Below are 24,764 nucleotides of genomic sequence, written 5' to 3'. Positions count from 1 at the left end.
AATGAAGAAAGGCGCAAGGCCATTGGAGAAGAGGTGGCCCGGATTTTGGCAGCTGGGTTCATTATAGAAGTCTTTCACCCAGAGTGGTTAGCCAACCCGGTGCTTGTGCTAAAAAAGAATGGCACCTGGCGTATGTGTGTGGATTACACCGATCTAAACAAGGCTTGTCCGGCTGATCCTTTTGCCCTCCCCCGTATTGATCAGATCATTGATGCTACGATGGGTTGCGCACGTTTGAGTTTCTTGGATGCTTATTCTGGTTATCATCAGATCAAGATGGCAGTCAAGGATCAGGAGAAGACGGCTTTTATCACTCCTTTTGGAGCTTTCTGCTATGTGTCTATGCCTTTTGGGCTTAAGAGTGCCCAGGAGACTTACCAACGGTGTGTGCATAATTGTCTTCACGATAAAATTGGGTGTAATGTTCATGCTTATGTGGATGATATAGTGGTAAAATCCAGGAAGGAAGAAACCTTGGTCACAAATCTGAAAGATACTTTCGATAATCTCCGGGTCTACAAAATAATGCTTAACCCGGCCAAGTGTGTTTTTGGAGTCCCAGCCGGCAAGCTCTTGGGTTTTTTGGTGTCTAACCGAGGTATTGAGGCTAACCCGGAGAAAATCAAGGCAATTACATCCCTGGCCAAACCAACATGCATCAATGACGTTCAACGACTGGCGGACCGTGTTGCTGCTTTGAGCCGGATCATAAGCCGGTTAGGGGAGAAGGCAATGCCTCTGTATCAGATGATGAAGAAATTAGATGATTTTGTTTGGAGCGATGCTGCAGACTCTGCTTTTGAAGATCTGAAGACACAGCTTGCTGAGCCGCCGGTCCTGGCTGCTCCAGTCGAGAAAGAGCCGCTGCTGTTATACGTGACCGCCAACTCATGAGCTGTTAGTGTGGCTATTGTGGTGGAGCGCAAGGAGACTGGCAAGGAGCATCCGGTTCAACGGCCGGTTTACTACGTCAGTGAGGTGCTAATTGAATCCGATCAACGGTATCCACATTGGCAGAACCTCGTATATGGGGTGTTCATGGCAAGCCGGAAGCTTAAGCATTATTTTCAGGGACATCCAATCACCGTGGTTAGCTCTGCTCCTTTGGGAGACATCATTCAAAACAGAGAAGCCACTAGGCGAGTCGCCAAGTGGGCAATTGAGCTTGGGTCTCATGGGTTGAAGTATGTGCCACGTACTGCAATCAAATCTCAAGCACTGGTTGACTTCATTAATGACTGGACAGAGATGCAGATGCCAGAAGAGAAACCAGACAACATGTATTGGACTATTCATTTTGATGGGTCCAGACAGTTGGAAGGCTCGGGGGCTGGAGTTGTGTTAACCTCTCCGCGAGGTGACAAATTTTTTTACGTGTTACGGTTGATGTTTCCTTGCACTAACAACGCAGCAGAGTATGAAGCCTTGCTCCATGGTCTTCGAGTGGCAAAAGAGATGAGTTTGAGCTGGGTCAGATATCTTGGCGACTCAGATTTAGTGGCTCAACAGGTATCATGCAAGTGGGATTCCAAGGACCCTCTCATGGCGGCTTATCGCCGGGAGGTTGACACTGTTGCAGGGCATTTTAAAGGTTATCAGGTGGAGCATATTGACCGTCGAAAGAATGAAGCGGTTGATGCTTTAAGCCGGTTGGGGTCTCAGCGTAAGCCGGTACCTCCTAACACCTTTTTGGATGTTTTGCATAACCCGTCTGTCAAGTTGCCCACAGAAGAAGATTTAGTTGTTCCCGACCCGGAGGCGCAGTTGGTGGCGGCTCTTCATGTCATCCCAGATTGGACAATGCCGTTCTTGGCTTACATGACCCGGGGAGAGTTGCCAGTGGATGAGACCCTGGCTCGACAGATAACCCGGCGGTCTAAGTCAATGACGATTTTGGATGGAGAATTATACCATCGCAGTGTCTCCGGAGCGTTTCAGCGGTGTGTTTCCCTCGAAGAAGGTCAAGAAATACTTCATGAGATCCATGAAGGCGATTATGATCATCACGCCGGGTCAAAATCTCTGGTGGCCAAAGCTTTTCGTCACGGTTTTTACTGGTTGACGGCTCACACTGATGTAGAGGATCTGGTCAGGAGATGTGACGGATGTCAAAAGTTTGCACGACGAGCGCATATGCTGGCTCAAGAACTCCGGATGATTCCAATCACTTGGCCGTTTGCGGTCTGGGGTCTTGACATGGTGGGACCTTTCAAAAGGTCTAAGGATAAAAGAACACATCTCTTGGTGGCAGTTGATAAATTCACTAAGTGGGTTGAGGCGGAGCCAGTGAGTAAGTGTGATGTGGCCACAGCGGTCCAGTTCATGAAAAAGGTGATCTTCCGTTTTGGTTTTCCACACAGCATTATCACTGGCAATGGCACTAATCTATCCCAAGGGGCTATGGAGGAGTTTTGTCAACGTGAGCACATCCGGCTTGATGTTTCTTCTGTAGCTCATCCTCAATCCAATGGTCAAGCTGAGAGAGCAAATCAGGAAATTTTAAAAGGTCTCAAACCCTGGCTCATGGTTCCCTTACAGCGAACGCCGGGTTGTTGGGTAGAGGAATTACCCTCGGTGTTGTGGAGTATCAACACCACGCCTAACAGGTCTACAGGTTACACACCTTTCTTCATGGTTTATGGAGCAGAAGCAGTGTTGCCTAGCGACATCCGTCATGACTCGCCCCATGTGGCGGCTTATGTTGAAGCTAATAATGAACAAGCCAGACAGGATGCACTTGACTTGTTTGATGAAGAAAGAGATTTAGCAGCGGCTCAATCAGCAATTTATCAATAGGACCTGCGCCATTATCACAGCCACCGGGTCAAATCCAGGACTTTTCAGGAAGGCGACCTGGTGCTCCGGCTCATCCAGGATCTGCCAGATGCACACAAACTATTCCCACCTTGGGAAGGACCCTTTGTGGTCAGCAAGAACTTAAACAACGGGTCGTATTACCTCATTGACGTTCGAGAACACAAAGATTCACGTAAGTCGGAGGAGCAGACCCGCCGGCCGTGGAACATTGCTCAACTTCGGCCATACTACACCTGAGCTACCGGCTCTCATCATGTACATACTTTAACATTGTATATACCATGATAAGTAATAAAGTAAGACCATCGGTCTCTTTTCTTTTCAAAGATTATGCATCTTTGTTATTTCTTATTCTCAAATGACTATTAAGGAGCTGATCATATTTGAATCAAGTCTAACCTTTTTGGTCTGGCTTATGATCGTATTCGAATCTAGCTGCAATTATCATGGTCATTTGGGGGCTTCCTGTTCAAACATAGGTCGTATTCGAACCAAAGAGAACATAGCTGTCGTAACCGTCTTGATCGGCTCAAGGCCAAACTCACTAGGGGGCTTCTTGATCGTATTCGAATCATAGCTTAACCCCTTTTGGGTCCGACTTGGATCATATTTGAATCAGGGTCGTTAAAAACCTCTCAAGGTCATTTTGGGGCTTCCTATTCAAACATAGGTCGTATTCGAACCAAAGAGAACATAGCTGTCGGTACCCTCTTGATCGGCGCAACACCACAGCCACTGGGGGGCTATATGGTCGTATTCAAACCTTAGCTTAACCCCTTTGGTCCGGTTTACTGATCGTATTCGAATCAGAAGCCACCAACCTTTAAATGTAAGGTTAAATCATACTTGTTAACTGTTATTTGCCTTTGAGTTTCTTGTTGCAAATAATTAGCATGATCTTCTTCGCCTGTTTGTCTATTTAACAACATGGCTACCAAGGTATAACGATCATTGAAGTATTCAAAGGTATTGATTTCTCAGAAAGATTGAGTTATCGGCTTCATTACCTGGGTTACTCAAGCCGGTGGTCTAAGGATCAAAGGTACAAGTATGGCTATTATTTATATATAATTGTCTGCTGCATTAACTAAAGAGTTAGTTTCGGCCCTTGTCCTTTACTTATATCTGTTTTCTGTTTTTCTATTATGATAAACATATTGGATATAAGCCGGGTGTTTTAACCCGTTCGATTCTAAGCCGCCAATCCAGTCTTTTCTTGTCTCTACAGGCTACAGATTTAAAGTGTTGCAGAAACGATCATCAAATATAATGCATATATTGCCATCAGGAAACACGGAGTCACATACAGTGTTTTATGCACGATGGCATAAGCAAGGCATTCAGTGTTTTCACAGCTAAACTATTACACGGCTTTTTATAAGCCAAATGAAGATGGTTATTATTCCTCCCTCGCCGGTTCACCCCCCTCTCTTGGCTGGAAGTTGGGTTTTGACCAGTCAAAACCATTCACGGCGACAAATTCTGCTTCCGCATCGATCAGGCCTGTCGAGTCAACCTCCGGGGCAAATGTGTTTTCTCTTACAGGCGGGATCAAATCCGTCACCTTGTACAAGGGAGTCATCATCTTCTTATTTTCAGCATCAAAACCCGGCTGGTATTTGTCAATATTGGTGTCGTCTCCAAGGGTAGTTGCCTGAGGTCGGACTCCACGCACGCAGGCCATGAAGTCATCCTGCTCAAAAGGAGAACCATCTTCCTTCATGGTGGGATAGCCTCTGGCCACGTCCGCCGGGTCTAGGTCTGGCACCCAAGCCTTGGAGCGGCTCAGGGCAGTCAAAGCTCCGGCTCGCGCGCAGGAGCGTTTCACTTCTTGAAACCTGGCAGGCAGGATCGACAGTTTCTTCAGGACGTCGCTGAGCCGGTTGGGTCCTTGATTGGCAGGAGAGATGGCGGCAAGAGCCCGCTGTGCACCAATATACAGTTGTTCTACCAAAGTATACACTGCCTTCAGTTTAATCAAAGGGTCTTGGCTCAGATTTTTGCTTCGAGGGCCTGCACATATTTTATACACAAAGTCAGCTGGCGGCTTATACTCCGGATCAGCAAAAAGCACACAAAATTAAAGTCGGGCGGCTTACCAAAGATGGAAGCCACGATTTGAGACACCCGGCCCTTTAAACCGTTCAGCTCTGTTGAAATCTCTTTAAGGGCTATTTCGGCCTTCTCAGCATGTTGGGTCAGAAGCGTTTTTTCCTCTTCCCAAATTTTCTTCTTGGCAGCGAAGCTGGTCCTTAAATTTTCCGTCTCAGAGAGACTTATTTGCAGTTTGGAGTTAGCAGATTTGATTTCTGCCTCCTGACTCGCTAGCCGGGTCTTCGCATAAGTCAATTGCAAGTTTAATTCAGATAAGGCATTTTGCAAAACATTCAGATGAGTCAAGATTTTGCTTCAAGTTCAAAAATCAAGATTCAAATCTCAAGTACTTTACAAAAAACCACTTGACACTTGGGGCCTAATGTATGCCAAATCAAATTTTTATGACTCTAAAGACATACTTTAAGTCCCAAGTACCTTACAAAGTAACATCACTTGGCACTTGGGGGCTAATGTATGCAGTTCAGCAAATTTCTCAAGGTTAAGCCGGAGTATTAAGTCCTTTGAATACGGTACCAAACAATTTAAAGTACCGGCTCATTTATGATCAAAATGAACCGGCCCTTGGGGACTACAGGTGAAGCTTTGTTCTATTGAATTCAAGAAAAGTTTCAAAGGTAAAGGTCTCGGTCTATATTTTAAAGTCTACAGATCATTCCGGTTCTCTCATAATCTGAAGACTTGGGGGCTGAAGGAATATAGATAAGCCGGAAGAACGTACCTCGTATTTCAACTGCAGCTGTTTGACCATTTCAATCTCAGAGTCGCGACTGGAGTGTACATGGCTAAGATAGCCGGATAAAATATCATTGGCATTTATATGGTCATAGTTGGCACCATCAAAGCGAACTTTCTGCCTCTCCAATGCCTCTTGTTTCGCAGTACACCGAGCCAGCACGGTTGGATTCCTTGGTTCAATAAAGCGGCTCCCGGTGATCTGAACGTCTTGTGCAGACGGTGATGGCGGGTTGGCTGAGCTTGATGGTCCAGTAGCAGAAGGGTTCACACTGGTCTCATCAAACGATGGCTCAGGAGGATTTGCTTCTACATCAACAGGCGGGTCTGCTGGAGCGTCGGTTAATGGAGAAGATGGCCTGGCCGGGTCAGATGCAAGCACTGGCGGGTCTTCCACCGGTTTAGCTACCTTCGCTTTCTTGGATTTAGCTTGGCTACTAAGAAAAATGTTGCAAGATCATCAGCATAAAGATACAATTTGAACAACCCGGAAAATATGAGGATTTTTCATTACCCAGGGGCAGTCTTGAAGGCCGAAAATTGCGTCTGCGATGAGTCGTCAGAAGAGCGAGACACCTCCTGAAAGGATAAAATAGAGTTAAAAGTAATACAAGGGGAAGGGTCCATTAAAAAGAGTTAAAGACAGAAAGAAGTAAAACCTCATTTGGACGCTTCTGAGTAGTTTGTTGAAGAATGACAGCCGGCTCATCTTCAGTCCAAGCTTGACGGCGGCTTTCATGTTGCTGCTTTTTCAAATGAAAGTTGGGATCCAAGTGAGCTAAAGGGTTAGAAAACCTTACTTTACGGATCACTCGTCGAACTTTTTGTCTTGACAAGGGCCCTGAGTCGGAGGAAATGATAGTTACCTCTACTTCCACAGCCTGACTAGCCCCAATGTCATCCTGGTAATGATCAGTGTCAATAAGACTGTTAAAAAATTGGCCAAGGGAATCAAGGGTTACCTCCGAGTCAGATGTATCATCAAGCTTCATCAAATCTTTAGCAGTGCTCTTTTTCTTCTTTTTCGACCTCCGGGTCGTTTTCTTGGCGTTTATGGCGGCGACTTTCGCTTTCTTGGCAGCCTCGTGGTCATACTTAACTTTCCAGATGTCAGAGTTGGCCTGCAGACAGGTAAAACAAGATAAAGAGTCAGGCAAGTATTAAAACAATATGGCTGGGAAAATACAAAAGAGAGAAATAACGACATCCTTACTTCTGGCACCGGGTTAAGCTGGCAGAAGGGGTTTAACCCGACGACACTGCAATCTTCATATTTCCCGTTCACTAGAAGAGTTGACATTGAGACAATATCTTCTTCTGTCAATTGAACGGGGCGGTGACGAAGAGAATCGTTCGGGCCTGCACCATACTCATACATCAGCTTTGACCGGCGGCTCAAAGGAATGACCTGCCATGAGATCCAGCAGCGGGTCAAATCAACTCCAGTTAACCTATTCCCCAACAGAGCATTGATCCTTTTGATAGATGGTATCAGCCTCTTGCGTTCAGCGACGGTAAGCTTATCAGGAAGCGCGAACTTGGAGTCAAGAAGATCGGGGCGATAACCCGGCAGTGGCTTCTCGTTTGCTGGTGAAGTGTCCTGGCAGTAGAACCAAGTCTGGTTCCAGTCCTTCGGGTGACTTGGTAAGACAATGAGGGGGAAGATGGCACCCTGCTGGCGTTGAATTGATATGCCTCCAAGCTCTAAGCTAAGGCCGTTGGTGCACTCGTTCTGCCGGTTTAGATAAAAATATTCTCTAAACAATTCCATGGTCGGCTCTTGTTGAATATATACCTCACAGAGCACTTGGAAGTTACAGATGTTAGATATGGAGTTGGGCCCGATATCTTGAGGGTGGAGCTTGAAAAAGTGGAGGACCTCTCTGAAGAACTTTGAGCCGGGCGGTGAGAAGCCACGGTTCATGTGGTCAGTAAAAATGATCACCTCACCGTCTCTTGGATTGGGCCGTTCTTCTTCCGGGTCAGGGGCACGGTAAGACATGACGGTTTTCGTTGGCAGAAATCCTATGGTGAAGAACTCTTTTAAACGTTCCTCAGTTATGGTTGAGGGAACCCAGTTACAGATGGTTGGTGTTTTGGACGGCATGATGTGCAAAGAAGAACTGAAAAGAAAAGCAACATGTCGGTTCAGTTTAATGGTGAGATTGACAGTTAAGTGATGAAGATGCAAACAATTAATGGCGGCTTAATTAAGGGCTAATGACATATAAGGAAAATTAAGCCGGCATGATAAGCCGCCATGACTACAGATATTTGAAGAAGGCAAATTCAGCTAAGTATTGAGACAAACAAGTTTCCTACATTGCTTGATATTATTCCAGATCAAATGGTTATTCAAAATGAAAAAAATTCTATACCTAAAAAGTTCAGTACAGAGGAGTCGGTAAGTTCTGAAGCAGCCTTTTAATCAGAGAAATGGATCTGTGGATCAAGAAGAGGTACAAAAACACTACTGCACGATTGCGGATCTTCTGCGGAGGTCGCCGTTGTTCTCTGGATCAGTTCGGGTTGATGCAGCGGCCAACGTCGATGGAGACGGAGGTGAAGCGCGGCGGTGGCGAAGCTCAAGCAGCAGGGGGTTTGCGAGAGGAAGAAGACGGAGCGAGAGAGGATAATGAGAAGGCCGAGGCGTGCCTATTTATAAGGAAAAGATGCGAACAGACGGGCGCGAAAATCAAGAGAGAGCCGAATAATGGTTATCCAGCTATACAGGCGCCTCGATTCTCAGGAAACATTAAAGATAAAAGATCCGTTGGAAGATGACGTCATGAAAGTTTTTTGCGTTTTCAAGAGATGACGTCACGGCGGGTTACAAGAAAATTTCAGCGAAGATAAGAAGATGGATTTTTGTCTAAGTATTGAAGATTGACAAAGAACGAAGTTCAAAGTCAAACCTGGGGCCTAATGTTGGGGATATTACTATCAGTTATGACCCGCCCAGGAGGGGCCGGGTCAGCCCCAATGGCGGGTTACACAAGAAGCCCAGTAAACATTCAAGATTATAGTTCATTAAATATTATAGAAGGCCCAAAGGCCTGAAGGCGGTTTAAGGCCTGATATTGTGAACCGCCGTATGTAAGGAAAGACTTGTAAAGAAAGGCATGTAAAGGAAGTCACCGAGCCGGACACGATTATGAGCCGGCCGGGACTCTGTAGGCCACTAGGCGTCAACCCATGTATACAAGTCGATAACCAAGCCGACGAGTTGAGCCTCTTGGTGATCGAAACCCCAGCAATACCAATCCCGACTAGACGCAGGCTTTTACCTTCATCGTAAGGGGCCGAACTAGTATAAAACCCTCTCGTGTCCTTTGTCCCGATTAACCCCTTTAAGCTTCCTAGTGCGATGGCCCTATGACTAAGTCATTGCTCTAGGACATCTGCCGTGACAATTCCACGACAATAACCATGAATTAACTCTGCTTCCTTTCGGTGGCAAGGTAATGGTGTTGGGTGGTGACCTTAGGCAAATTCTACCCGTTGTAGAAGGTGGTGTAAGAAGCCAAACTGTTAATGCAGCCACAAGTTCCCATCTATAGGCACATGCACAGATTTTGCACTTAAACACCAACATGAGGTTAAAAGCACCGTCCCTTGACACAAATTCTGCCGTCTAGTTATCAGAGTTCAGTGACTTTGTTTTGGTTGTTGGTGATGGAACATTCCTGCGTTCCGTAGAGGTGATGAAACAGAACCATCTTGGATAGAACTTCCTTTGGATCTTTTGATCATGGAAGGCGGTAACAATATTTGTGCTATCATAGACGCTGTCTATATCGACTTTCCTGATAAATTTATGGATCCAGCATATCTTTGTGATCGTGCTATATTATGCCCTACACATGGAGAACGGACGTTTGGCTCCCGGGAGCCATGGAGGCCTTTTTTTGAAAACAAATCAAAATTCAAACTTTTCGGTTTCAAAAAAATCTGAAAAAAATTGTGCAAGTAAACAAGTATGTTATGCCTATGTGTGTAAAATTTCAGAATGAAAAACGTTGAAATGTGACCTATACAAAAAAGACAAATTTCTGGTCCGGGAGGATGAATAGTGTCATGTGTTAAAAAGCCTCATATTTGTCTTTTTTGCACAGCCCTCATTTCAACTTATTTTGCCCTGAAAATTTACACACGTGTGTGTTAGGCCTTCATATATATGTGTGTTTTTTTTTCAGAATTTTTTGAAATGTAGAAAATATGAAATTCAACAAAATTCAAATTTTTCAAAACCGAGCTCCATGGAGCTCGGCCTCCAAAGACAATATCCGCTACACATGATGTTATGCTAACTATGGTTCCAGGGCAGGCTAGAGTACCTAAGCTATGACTGGGTGTCAAAAATTTCTGAAAATTTAGTGATATGGAAGCTATTTACCCAACTGAATACTTGAACATGCTTAGTGTGAACAATTATCCAGAGCATAGATTGGTGCTCAAGAAAGGTATTACTAATTATGCTGCTGCGAAACTTGAATCCAAGTGAGGCTATTTGTAATGGTACAAAACTGTTAATCACAGATTTAGGAAATCGTTTGATTGAGGCACAGATTCTCACTGTTTCCAACATAGGTGAAACTGTTTACATCCCTAAGATCATGCTTTGCACCAAGAACAAAAAATGGACGTTCAGTCTAGAGCGTCGTCAATTTCCAATTAGAGTTTGTTATGCAATGACCATCAATAAAAGCCAGGGGCAATCTCTTAATGTGGTTGGGCTTTATCTTAGAAACCCTGTATTCTCTCATGGACAGCTCTACGTAGCTCTGTCGCGTGTCACATCAAGGACAGGTCTGAAAATTGTGATAGAAGATGATAAGAAGAACTACACGATGGACAAAAAATATTGTCTACCGTGAAATATTTGGATCACTGCGGTAACAGAAAAATGTGTATTACTAGCGTATGTATATAATAGTACTGTACACATAGTATCGTTGCAAACAAATCATTTTACATTTCCTACATATACTTACTGTGACATGTATTCGATTTCGTTGGCACCCACACTTGTACTCTACTGGTACGTGCATTCACCCTACCAACTTTTGTTGCTTCACAGATTTTTCTCCTCAGCTTTTGCTCTTCTTGTTAACTTGTAGATGGCTTTGAACTCTGTCTCTGATGTGTCAGCAACGCAACGTCACTAGTCTGCAATGAGAGTTTATTATGCAATGCTCAATAAAACCCAGGCACAATCTCTTAATGAGGTTGGCCTTCATGTTAGAAACCATGTATCTACAAATTCTGATACAACGTAATAAGCAGAATTGCAGACAGTACACATACTCTCGCTGGAAAAAATATTTCTATAGTCAGCGACTGTAACGTTTATTCAATTCTCTTGGCACGTGCGTATTGTATTTCTACCTGCATTCACCCTGAGAGCATCTCTTGGTTCAAAGATTTTCCTGCTCACCTTCTGTTCTTCTTGTTAATTTGCAGATGCTTTTTGACTCGCTGTCTGATGTGTCGCCGACAAGCCGACACTGGTCTATTCGCGTCCGTGTTGCATGTATGTGTTACTACTGTGGAACATGTGATGGACAACCTCCAATACATGTTGACCTGTGTTGGTGGATGAAAAGGTACCCAAACATCACTATTTAATAGCTAGCACACATTATTTCCTTTCGATAGACATCAATCCAACATCTGTAATTGTGATTACTATACAGTACTAGTACCCTGGAATGAACAAATTCAATCCTTATAATATAGCTAATTCTACTTGCTCCTCTCTATTGTAATGATGGTTATAATCACAACATGTGTGATGTTTTCATGTCAATTATTTCATTTATCGACACCCTCTTAGCATTAACTACCGTGTTAAACAGGGTAACCATATTTATGCTGAGATTCCTAGAAATGAGGCAACCAAGTTCAAACAGCTTGTTGAAGAACAAAAAGTTTATTGCTTCAAGAAATTATTGGTTTTCGAAGCAAAGCCTCTTACAAGCCGTTCCTTGCCAAGTACATGATTAGGTTCACACCCTGGACCACTGTTGTACATGCTGAGGATGTTGATCCAGAGTTTCCTATGTATGTGTACAAACTAATGCCATTTTCCGAACTTCCATCACGTGTTGGTGCGCAGGATTTCTTTGTTGGTAAGAAGTCTAACTATATATGCAGCACTCTTGTGGTATAGAAATGAGAAAATGTATTCAGCCTTAAATTTGTTTGCAGATGTCATTGGACAAATTGTTGGTGTGTCACAGTTGGCATACGTGCGAATGCCTACAAACACAACAGACACTCCAAAGCAGGTCACTGCCTTCAGAGATGATAGGTACGGCTAATCGCTCCCTTAATATGAATTTGCATTGAAAATGGCTGCTCCTGAAACCATGGTTTATCATGCATTTAAAATAAATACTACCTAAGTAAGATGCGCATCACCACAAAAATACCTTATTTCTAACAAATATTAACATCCATGTGTGTATTTCTTTACAGGAATACCGAAATGAAAATCGTTCTTTGGGGACAAAGGGTTGCTGAGTTTGAAGCGCAACTTGTGTATGACAATGGACAGAACTTACCTGTTATTGGTGTTTTTGTTGGCCTTCTAATGAAATCTTACAATAGTAAGTCAAAGATTTTATATTGGAACCACTTTTTGGTGCTCGCGTTTCATGCTGAATGTATTCTCAACCTATTATGCAGATGATGAAACTCTTAGCAGAGGATCTGCATGCAGATGGTATCTAAACGAGGACATTCCTGAAATAGATGACTCCTTTGAAAGGTTTGAGTGCACTTTACAACTATGTGCCTACGAGCTCATCTTCTCACAGTTTGAACCACATGTCTTTACACACACAGGTTGGGTGATGATTTTCCAAAAAATTCAATGGATATCAAATGGTGCTGAGAAGTTTGCCGCAAAAAGCAACCGAGGTGACCTCCCACAGAAAACTGTCGACGAGCTGCGAAACATGGATCCATGGGAGGCAGAGGTGTGTTTCTATCACACTTAAATTCAGTTATCCTATCTTTTATGATTATTTTCAGAAATAATAGTACCAACTTTGAGAAAACATCTGTGATGCACTCTTTCCCTTGGCAGAACACATATTTTCTTTGCACTGCCACAATTACAAAAGTGATGCCTGAGCAGCCATGGTGGTTCCAATCTTGTTGTAAATTCCATTGTTCTGCCACCTCTTATGGCTCGGAATTCAGATGCAGTGCAAGATGTGTCTCAACAAAAGCTTACCCAAAGTACAGTCTCATATAAAAAACGAAATTCAAGATGATCTTCTTGATCACTCAATTAACAGAGCTGTTTATTTGCCTATGCAGGTTCCGCCTTTGTTTAGAAGGAACGGATGGCACAGGCGCATCCGAGTTTGTGTTCTTTAACAGAGTTGCACAACAACTTGTTGGAAAATATGTCATGGCACTGCTAAGGTCATCTGCACTTCCTCGTGAAATAGCTGCAGTTGTGTCTCAGAAATATACCCTTGCTGTCTCAGTGACCCAGAAGAGCCTCTAAAAGAGAAACATTTCATTCCAAGTGAATGGCATTCAAACCTTTTTTGGGAGACATGACTCTATGTCACATGATACTCGTGCTCCTACTATTATGCCCCTAGCGATTCCAACTGGATCTTCAAGTGGTCATGCACTTGCTGTATCTACCAACCCGAGCTCTGTAGACAACATGCCTGAGCTCCCCATAGTAGCTGAAAAAGAAATCAAAAAGACAAGCGCATCACGTGTGGTATGTCCTTCAAAATCTAAAGTATTTACTATTCGAATTGTGTGGATCATGCAATTGTGTTAAAACAACGCTTTTCCATCTCTCTTTAGCTTCTTCGCCTCCTGAAGAGAAAGAATACTGATGGCTCTGCTGAAATAGAGTTGTCAAGCAAAGTGACCAACAACGATGCTTCAAGTGATGGAACTACGGTGCTGGCAATTACACCTCTCGTGTAAGTGTCTCATCAATTTCAAAAGAACTATCGTTTGATCTTGCTTCATTCCGATCAATTGATTGTAATGCCGCTTGTACCACACACAACTCAACAAACAAGATCAAAGACAAGAACATTGAAGTTGACAACACGGCACTAAAGGGCGCTGCATTTGCCACTCCTTCAAGCCTGTCTCTACCACAAGACTTCATTCCTCCATCAAGGTTCCTCTCTCTCTCTCTCTCTCTGTAGCTGCATCAACAACGTCAACTATGACCCCATAATTCGACTGTAGTGACTTGGTTCACTCTGTCTTTTTCCTCCACTTTCGTAATTTGCAAACCATGTTTGTTGTGGCTTACATTTCGGTTGACCTATGACCCTGAACCACAGATCTGATCAACATTGTTTGAGCGTGGATTTTGTCTTCTTTTTTATCTCTTATTTCACTTTTAGTTAGTTCTTACTCCTGCTGCTGCTCTTTTGCACTTTTGTTACGCATTGCTACAAACCTTTCTTTATTTTATTTAGTCGTTAGAACTCTATATGTATGCTAGCTAATGTTTATCATCGTTTAAACATGAAGGTAACCAGAACATTATTAGTCCTCCGACTCTTTGGTTGTTATATACTAAGATCTTGCCGCTGGTCCTCAGGTTGTTGATTTTGTTCACTTCTTATGAATTGCACTTATTAGTCAGTTCTCCAATGTACAGATATTCATGCAACTACACTTTGGAGTATTATGTACAGAATATAATATAGTATGCCATTGTGGATGCCAAATTATCGTAATCTCATGTTTGTCTACTATATTTACAACATGCATTACAGCGCTGCTGAAGACCTTACAGTTGAATCAGGAACTTCCACTAAGCAGACTAACCCTCCTAAGAAATTGTGAGTATCCCCTCCGTCAATTAGGTCCATTCTAATTGATCTCATAAACTGGTGTAATTTGGAAGGGAATCAATAATAACAATAATTTCTCAATAAGAATATCCCTAAAATATGTTTGGTAATAACAACCATGGAGAAACTGTACAACACTTGGGAATAGTTCTTCAGTACTTAATTAGCCAATTTCCTTCCTTCCCCATAGTTTAATTGTTTCTTATTTTCATCTTTTGAAAACATGTGCAGTAAGATGGGCAAGACTGTTGTTACTGCCTCTAATACTCCAAACAAGCCTAAGAAGGGACACACTGGCTCCAAAAAAAAGTAAGAAAGAGATTCTTCAAGGGTTTCATATTCACAATCGTCCTCTCGGGTCCTGTATTCGTCTTCTAGGGTATCATATTCCTCTTCTGAGTCTTCCGATGCCGAACCCAATCGTTGCATAAAAGTTCGTACCGTGCTTTTATGTTTACGAGCTAAAGTTCTAGCACATGAAAGTCGAAGTATATACTTTAGTCGAGGTAATGATCATACGTCTGTAATGCATTGTATGGCCCAGAATAGGTCCTATTCTTTTACCTTTTTCAGGTAGTCGATGGCTATTCACAGCTACCACCTTAACACCAAAGAAGAGTTTGACCCGATGCTTTATTTCTCGGGCCAGACGGACATTGGTCCTCGAGTGCAAAGGCATAAGGGAGCTTGACTGCAAGACTCACCCGTCGAGCAGAGACGAAAGTCGGCCTTAGTGATCCGACAGTGCCGAGTGGAAGGATAGCAATAGGCTCTTTCACATTACCTGCACCTCATAGAATTTTTAGTGCTCTTTGCTAAAGTGTATCATCTGTGTTGTAATGCAGGTGATATCCTTCACCTCTTGCGTTTGGATGGTCACATGAGCACAAGATGCTAGCGTTTAAGCTCATCCGACTCTGCATGTTAACTATTCCTGCGAATGCAACTCCCTTATGTTATGTAATATATCAATGATCCACCAAAGTAGTAGTGGATCCAAACTTACCAGTATTCGATGATATCGAGCTCATGTTCAGCCAAGTGCTTTTCCGTTTACCGCTGCTTGTCAGCGTAAGCAGATTTGTTGTGCATCTGTTCTGTAGCAGAATGTTAAAAGACTTAATATTCAGCTAGCTGCTTTTCCCTCTCATGCCACCTATTGGCACAGGCAGAAGAGCCGAGTACGTATTGTATATAGTTTATTCTACACTAGAAGCTTGTAAGACCTAATATTCAGCTAATTGCTTTTCCCTTTCATGTCACTTGCTGACATAAGCAGAGGTGCTGACTACATATTGTACATAGTACTACCTTGTAAGACTTGAACCTAAGTTATGGTTTCCCTTATGCAGTGAAGTACTTATGTGTATTACAGAAGCTTCTTCTTACTATTCTATATTTTATTTGAATGTTGCTTGACATATTATTACCTGGAATGCATATCTTGTATGCAGTTACATTTTTAACATACATGCATCAACTAATCCATATCGTCCTCTCATTTGAAGAAATTTATGAATTACAAGTAACCGTGCAATCCATGTGACACCTAAGTCATATGAAATGTATTAGACTTACAATATTTGTACACTTCCATCGATTATAAATGGTAGTAAAATTTAGGATCATGAACTCTTCAATACTACCATGATGAAAGAGAAACAAAGCTTCTAGAGTATCCTTTTCTGTAATCCCTTATACTCTTCTAATTAATATAAAGAGCATTTGCACTTCTATGCAAGTATTTCTATTAGAAAGAGACCGGGGTCCACCAACAGAAGCGCCAACCCAAAAAACTAATTTCTAAAACAGCAAGAAAAATCCATCGATAAAAAAGGCAGTAAAATGTAGGACCATGTACTCTTCACTACTATCATGATGAAAGAGAAACAAAGCTCTTAGAGTATCCTTTTCTGTAATCCCTTATACTCTTCTAATCAATAAGAGCGTTTAAACTTCTATGTGAGTATTTGTATTAGAACACGACTAGGGTCCACCAACAGAAGCAGCGGCGTGAAAACCTAATTTCTAAAACAGCAAGAAAACAAAGTGATCTTCGCTACAAAAAACAAAGTTTGTGTATATGAATCGAGATCCATCCGTTGACTGGCCAGTCTGTCCAATTTTGCCTTGACTCTAGGCGCCCTTTCGATGGAGTATGCAGCGAAACGCAATGGCATCTATTTTCATTAAACGACACTAATAACTATTTTAATAATAAAAGTGCATATTACAATTATGAAAAACTCCAAAAAATATAATATAAATTTCATAGGCACGAAAATATGATGTTAAACATATTGATCACTTTATAAGTTTTGCAAATAGCTGATAATTTTATTTAGATTAAATAATATTGTCACTTTTTCTCTAAAAAAATAGTTGATTTACTTGGTTCTTGCAAATAATTGTTACATCCAATAATAGTATCGTATGTTACATTTTGTCTGTCACTTTCGCATTTATAGACGCATTTTTAGTTTTTTATAGCGATCCTTTCTTATGAGAAATTTGGTCCGAACTTGTATAATTTTTTAGGAACTTTCCACCTTTTAAATCACTTTGAATAAAGATAGTACATAATGAGTCTGCTTGATCGTTTGGCCTGCTCCACTTGGCCCATCTGCCCCACCAATACAGACCTATCTAAAGCAACACGCAACCCATTTCTCTTCTCCAGAAAAAATAAACCACCTACGTAGTCTGTCTCTCTCACTCTCTTTCTCCCCAGCACCTCCTACTCGATCCCCTTTCTCCTGTGTTCTCTCTCCCGTACGGCGGCGCTCACCGCAGAACTCTGGGCTCAACACGCGACGTCCAACACCATCGAAGGTACGCACGCCTGCCATGCAATGATGCAACGTGCTCTACCTCTTCCACCAAATTGAATTACGTTCCCTGTTTCGTGCGATTGAGCGAATCATTTTATGTCGCTAGGGTTTCCCTCTGGCCAGCTCCTTGGCGTATCTGTTCTCCACACTGTTGCGCCCATTCTGTGCATATCCCGGCGCCCTACTTCGTGTGCTTCTGGTCTGCACAAGTAGCGCTCCTCTCGGCGATCATTCATCCAGACGAAGTAAGTACATCATAGCCTGTAAACGGAAAATCCCATCTCTTTCCAGCTTTATACTGTTTAATACTACATAAAGCACACTCTTTGGTTTGTGTGACAAAATCAGTACAGTCACCTCACATAAAATTCTATTTCAGCTCACAAACCTATCATTTGCAAAGTAAATTATGAAATGAGTGCATACTAACATACATGGTGCCTAATATCTTATCAGCATTGTACAATGGATGCAATTGAAGTTCCACCTAGGGTCATCTTTGAGACCATAATGAATAAACTCCAATTACCTCCACCAGCATTCCACAGCCATGGAGATGTGAATGGGAAAACAACAGTAGTTGTGGATTTCTACCCATCCAGATCCACCCTGCCTTATCCTTCCTGTGAAATACACCTATCAAGCAGTGCATCAATGACACCGCAAGTTGCTGAACACGAAGCAACAGTTAAGGCTATAAAATACATGCTATCAGTTGAGAAAAAGGAACTGAAGGACTACAATTATGTAAAAGTGAAGAGCATGGAAGATTCTAACAGAAACCTCATCAAACAGTTAGCTTCCAAAAAAGGTTCACTATGCGTGAAGAACAGAAGAATTGGGGAACTCACAACAGCCTTTCGCACGTTCATACACGCATCAACAGTCCATTGCCAAAAAATTCACACACTTGTAGCAGACAACCAATCGAATAGAGAAGCAGTGGTTGCTACACCTTTCAGCTCGTGTTTCGTGGAACTAGAGAAGCTCACATCAGATCTTCACTGTTTGATCATCAAAGCAACCGAGAAAGTGCAGTCCGTTGGTGGTTATGAAGACCAATCACAGTCAGACGACAGTGAGGGCGATCAGCTTCCACAATACTTTGGACCAGAAGATGAATACATTGGACCAAGCTGCCTTGCTAGGGCTGAAAAAAAAGCTCGAAGTTCATGAGTTAAACAAGTAGCTCGTGACTCGGCTCGAATCGACTCAAACTCGAAGAATAATGAGTCGAGCCAAGCTTTAGTTTAAGATCGTTTATAGACCAAGTTAAACGAGCCAATCTCACGAGTACTTGTGTAACTCGTTAGGCTCGGTACAAAAGATCAGCCATTCCCAATACAAAAAAAGATCAGCCACTCAACACCCTATGTCCTAGGCGCACAACACAAGGCCTACCCATTGAAGGCCCAACCGCCTAGGAGACTCATGCGTTACAAGGAAATTACTATTGTTAGTGATATATATGTTTAATATATACATAATCATTTTTATAATATTTGAGGGTTTTATGTTCATATCTTTAACGAGCTTGACAAGCTAAACGAGCCAGCTCGCGAGTTATACGAGTCGAGCCAATCTTGGATTTGAGCTCATTATAATAACGAGTCGAGTCGAGCTAGCTCGTTAACGAAGCAAGCTCTAGCGAGTGGCTCGACTCGGCTCGAATTCCATCCCTATGCCTTGCTGATGAACCTTACTATGATACAGACGAGTAGCTCTTTTAATGTCAAGGTTTCTAAGGTATATGTATCTCATGTTAAGGGAATGTACTGTTCGCACCTGTCGATGCATGTATCGACAGAAATTAAGTTGAACGCTCTGTGTAACTGTGTCCAATACTATGTACCTCTGTTTACTTTTGAACACTGCCCTACAAAGCATTCGGTGTATCGAGTGATAAATATGTATGCTGTCTTTGAATGCAATGGCATCTGCTATAAATATGTACTTTACGTCTCTATTATTTACGAAAACTCAAAAAAAAATGATTTTAAGATGTTTCATACAAAAAATAATGATTAAATATTTATTTATCGCCAATGCCTTCTATTCACTCTTTCTTGCCAAAGTCCATAAATCCGAATGTTTTGGCTCCAGGCCTGCCCGTTTTTGCGCCAATCTCTGTAAAGAAATACGTTGGAGTCACCCTCACAACTCGCATCACAGCAACCCAGATTGACCACACATCTCTTTCCCCTTCCCCCTTTGCACGATTAGGGTTTACTGCACCGCTGTCACTGGTCAATATCGCCTCTCTCCCGCGGCGCGACGCCGCCGCCTCAATACAGGTTCCTCGTGGCTCCGGTGCCCAAGCGGCAACGCGCCTGAAGCCATCCTTCCAGCAAACACATGTACTGCTCCGCTCCCCTCACCCCACTCTCCTGTCCTTTGTCCTACTTCCTTTTTTGCGACAAGCCTCCTCTTTTTCGTAACCCTCCCTCTCTTCTATTGTGGTAGTGGTGCATATGTTGGTCAGCTTGTAAAGTTTGTATAGAAGACTACAACGCCAGCAGTAGTACATATGTTGGGCAATTTCTCAAGTTTGTAGACAAGACTAGAACACTAGAACGGCTATGTTTCTGGTACTCTGTTTTCACTTCCTTCCCACCATTGGTAGCCTACTAAGACAAGATATTCATTTGTAGTGTCAACGATTTCTTACTGTACCCATCACTCTCTGTATGAAACATTAAGTTTAAGTTAAAATTGAGTTGTTCTCCTCTCTAAAACATGATTATAAATACGCTACATTTTAATTGAACTGTTAGGACCTATTATACCCTCTTCAGTGTTTTCATATCAACATGGGTTAACATTCACAACAGCAGGTGTTCAACTTATAGACAGCAGTTTCAGTAAATAGGGAGCACATTCTGACCATCCATTTTTTCATATCCCAAATAACCATGTTCTATTCTGCAGATTTTCTTCTCTGATCTTGAACTTGCAATTGGTGAATGAACGAAGAAACAACAGCAGGAATGGAGGAGAACCATACTTCTTCGTTCAAAACACCTACAGGTACGTCCTCTCTAAGAGCAATACTTGAATTTGCCAAACTATGAACGCACACAACTCATATATAACAAACTCCCATTTAAATCGCAGCCGATGAACTACAATCTTGGATGATAGAGCAAACCACACCAATCAAGTGCCTCATGTATCCTCGGACTTACATCAGTAGAGTCGATGAGAAAAGAAGGCATTGATGTCTACTACACAATCTTCTTCTTATAGACGTTGTTGGGCCTCCAACTGCAGAGGTTTGTAGGATAGTAGCAAATTTCCCTCAAGTGGATGACCTAAGGTTTATCAATCCGTAGGAGGCATAGGATGAAGATTGTCTCTCTCAACCAACCCTGCAACCAAATAACAAAGAGTTTCTTGTGTCCCCAACACACCCAATACAATGGTAAATTGTATATATAGGTGCACTAGTTCGGTGAACAGATGGTGATACAAGTGGTATATGGATAGTAGATAATGGTTTCTGTAATCTAAAAATATAAAACAGCAAGGTAACTAATGATAAAAGTGAGCACAAACGGTATTGCAATGCGTTGAAACAAGGCCTAGGGTTCATACTTTCACTAGTGCAAGTTCTCTCAACAATAATAACATAATTGAATCATATAACTATCTCTCAACATGCAACAAATAGTCACTCCAAAGTCACTAATAGCGGAGAACAAACGAAGAGATTATGATAGGGTACGAAACCACCTCAAAGTTATCCTTCCTGATCGATCTATTCAAGAGCCCGTAGTAAAATAACATGAAGCTATTCTTTCCATTCAATCTATCATATAGTTCGTACTAGAATAACACCTTAAGACACAAATCAACCAAAATCCTAATGTCACCTAGATACTCCAATGTCACCTCAAGTATCCGTGGGTATGATTATATGATATGCATCACACAATCTCAGATTCATCTATTCAAACCAACACAAAGTACTTCAAAGAGTGCCCCAAAGTTTCTACCGGAGAGTCAATACGTAAACGTGTGCCAACCCCTATGCATAGGTTCATGGGCGGAACTCGCAAGTTGATCACCAAAACATACATCAAGTGGATCAATAGAATACCCCATTGTCACCACGGGTATTCCACGCAAGACATACATCAAGTGTTCTCAAATCCTTAAAGACTCAATCCGAAAAGATAACTTCAAAGGGAAAACTCAATTCATCACAAGAGAGTAGAGGGGGAGAAACATCATAAGGTCCAACTATAATAGCAAAGCTCGCGATACATCAAGTTCGTATCACCTCAAGAACACGAGAGAGAGAGAGAGATCAAACACATAGCTACTGGTACATACCCTCAGCCCTGAGGGAGAACTACTCCCTCCTCGTCATGGAGAGCACCGAGATGATGAAGATGGCCACCGGAGAGGGATTCCCCCTCCGGCAGGGTGCCGGAACGGGTCTAGATTGGTTTTCGGTGGCTACAGAGGCTTCTGGCAGCGGAACTCCCGATCTATTGTGTTCTTCAAAGTTTTTAGGGTATATGGGTATATATAGGAGGAAGAAGTACGTCGGCGGATCTCCGGGCTGTCCACGAGGCAGGGGGCGCGCCCAGGGGGTGGGCGCGCCCCCCACCCTCGTGGGCAGCCCGGGACTCTCCTGGTCCATCTCCGATACTCCGTGGGCTTCTTGTGGTCCAAAAATAAGTTCCCTGAAGTTTCAGGTCAATTGGACTCCGATTGATTTTCCTTTTCTGCGATACTCTAAAACAAGGAAAAAACAGAAACTGGCACTGGGCACTGGGCACGGTTAGTCCCAAAAATAATATAAAAGGGCATAATAAAGCCCATAAACATCCAAAACAGATAATATAATAGCATCGAACAATAAAAATTATAGATACGTTGGAGACGTATCAGGCATCTGCATAGATTTATCACAAGGTTCACCATACACCGTGCTGATGGGTCACCTGCAAACCGACTTGACTTGTCGAAGGCCCTATTCTATCGTCTCTGAATGAGTTATACTCCGGTACTCTACACCTTCAACACGGATTCCACTACACTTCTTGAGCTAGTAAATGAACTCATGAATAGCTACGCAATAGCTTTTATGAGCAGCCGTAGAAACCTCCATATAGATGGAATTGAATATTTTTGTCAGTGTATCTCGAATGAATTGAAAACCTATGATGAAGCCTTATATTATTTTCCATGCACGATCAACATAGCCTGATTCCATCTTCATATAAACATATACTCTCTTTCGCTGCACTTGTGGATAGTGAAGGCCATCGAGCGCATGCTCCAACCATACTGCATCGTTACCTACTTCAATGAATCAAACCTCATGTTGAATGAACTTAGAAGGATAGCATGTGCTGGATGGAATGCACTAGGCAACAAAGCTTTCCCACACTACATAGTGATTCATGTCAGAATTAGAATTGATGGACCAGTTGGATCACAACACCGCACATGTAAGAAGATCATGACATATTGTTTAGCACTTCGTGCTCGAACTCTCAACACAAACCCTCACCCAGGCGCCACCGAAACTACAGAGACCAGGAAATATACATTTGTTGAGGCGGCCGCTCTTGGAAGTGTTAATTATTGCTATCTCAATGATGTTGATGTGGACTTGCAAACAATGCGCCTGCTAGAGTCATCCTACACACTAAGTGTTCCTCTATCAACTCCTTTACAAAACGAAGCAAAAATCATAGAGCAACTCCATGATATGAATATACTGAATGTTGTTGAGCCAAGGCTTAAGTTCCTAGACAGACGAACATGCCTCATAAACGGCACAGTCCTATCACTTTCGCTCAGGAAAAATAGCATACTCAAAGATTCAGCAAAAGAAATCCATGTTGGCCCCTACTGTATACGCAAATGGTCCAAATCAGTGAAAGGTACACCGGGTGAGCTCACAAGGAGACTTGATGTTAGACTGCAAGGGCTACCAAATAGATACTATAGCACAGTAATCATGGAGGATATTTTAAGCCCCTACTGCACGCTGGATGATAATGGTTATGATGTAGGCTCATCACCAAATTTAGTAGGATATGAATGCACCGTTTGGACAAAAGCGAATCAGCAGATGCCAGATTTAATAACAACCTGGGTCACACCTGATGGTTGTGTATTTGAATCAGCACAAATGACGGGATTGCAGTTGCGATTGCACCGATACAAAATAGAGGTCTATGTAACTTCAGAAAACTCTGAGGTGAGCTCACAATTTCACATGTATGATCATCTTCCGTATGCTAACTGTCCCATTGTCTTTTCTCCTGATAAAAGCAGGTTCCATCGAGAGAAGTTTCCAGCACCAACGTTGCCATTCCTCCACTCAATAATTAACTTGTATGCAAGAAAGCTAAGGTAAAAATTCTGTTAACCTCTATCATGCGAGATATGGTCATACAATTCCATAAAAGTTTGCGTGCTTTCAAAACCCAAAGTAAATTGCAGCAAAATTCACAAGTTTGCAAAAGACTATTGCTACATTTTTATATAGCCAAGAGCATTTCAAAATCTTAATATCTTCATCATTGGCTTTTCTGATCATACCGATGACCAATTTCCAATATGTACCCAGTTTATGAAGCTATCATCTTGTATTTAACATATGCTTTTTTGATGCATCACTCATCAATTCTATTCATGATCCCAGGTTTCAACTTTGGTTAGCAAAATGCCACGTCCACCATTCAATAGCTGAAATGAATGACAAGACAAGAAAGAACTGTCACACTCAGGCCATGGCATAAACATAAGGACTCTCCATGTAATCCCTATAATATGACGTTGTAATAGCTGAATCTATCTTATGTTGAAGCTAAGGAATTGCATATGAGAATCATACAATGTTGCTGCTATTGTTATATTTACTGTATGTTATATCTTCTTTTCAAAATACTCGACATAACTATTGTCTATATTACAGATTCCTATTAATCTCATTTCACAACATATTTCTATGATATGCATACAAATACATTATCAATCGATATCTCAGTTGCAAATTCATTGCCATGAAAACCTCGGTGAATTGTCAATAGATCAGGATTTAGATGACTGCCCTTCTCTAAAGAAAAAACATTCTGGATAAGGTGCATATACATCACATCTCTAAAGAAAAACATCCTGTCAGTAGAATTGGTGAACACAATGATATTGACAGATCAATACAGAATATGAGCTCCCAAACTGCACCTGCCACATGATTCAGCTCAACATAAACTGCTCTTCTAGGCCCAGCAAATCATCAACATAATCATTTCAACATGCAATCCAACATATTAAAGTTGAACGAGAAACAAATAGTAGCAACGTCCGCCTCTGTTCTTCACTTAAATTCTATTTACACGAGGAACCATTTTACTTGCTGCCGATGAAAATTAAGTTAGTACAACAA

At 42.2% G+C, this 24,764-nt stretch overlaps 1 long non-coding RNA gene across 11 annotated transcripts in view; it reads left to right on the top strand.

Moving 5' to 3' along the window:
* The window catches only part of LOC119301781, a 28,677-nt gene extending 12,783 nt beyond the window's left edge, over positions 1–15,894 (top strand). For 5 of the 11 annotated variants that reach the window (XR_005147176.1, XR_005147178.1, XR_005147175.1 and 2 more), the window contains 12 exons: positions 11,131–11,273; positions 11,526–11,798; positions 11,878–11,980; positions 12,148–12,278; positions 12,358–12,439; positions 12,517–12,650; positions 12,761–12,915; positions 12,997–13,417; positions 13,507–13,834; positions 14,445–14,510; positions 14,754–14,831; positions 15,368–15,894. This is a non-coding gene — a long non-coding RNA (uncharacterized LOC119301781). Of the gene's footprint in view, positions 1–3,791; positions 3,860–10,787; positions 10,896–11,130; positions 11,274–11,525; positions 11,799–11,877; positions 11,981–12,147; positions 12,279–12,357; positions 12,440–12,516; positions 12,651–12,760; positions 12,916–12,996; positions 13,418–13,506; positions 13,835–14,196; positions 14,267–14,444; positions 14,511–14,753; positions 14,832–15,367 lie in introns of those variants that run through there. The other 6 variants (XR_005147183.1, XR_005147180.1, XR_005147177.1 and 3 more) reach the window with 6 other exon arrangements.
* Positions 15,895–24,764: the final 8,870 nt, after the last annotated feature.

This window comes from Triticum dicoccoides, chromosome 5A (assembly GCF_002162155.2).
Source record: "Triticum dicoccoides isolate Atlit2015 ecotype Zavitan chromosome 5A, WEW_v2.0, whole genome shotgun sequence".
Taxonomy (NCBI): Eukaryota; Viridiplantae; Streptophyta; class Magnoliopsida; order Poales; family Poaceae; genus Triticum; species Triticum dicoccoides.
This window is presented reverse-complemented; position numbering and strand designations above follow the sequence as displayed.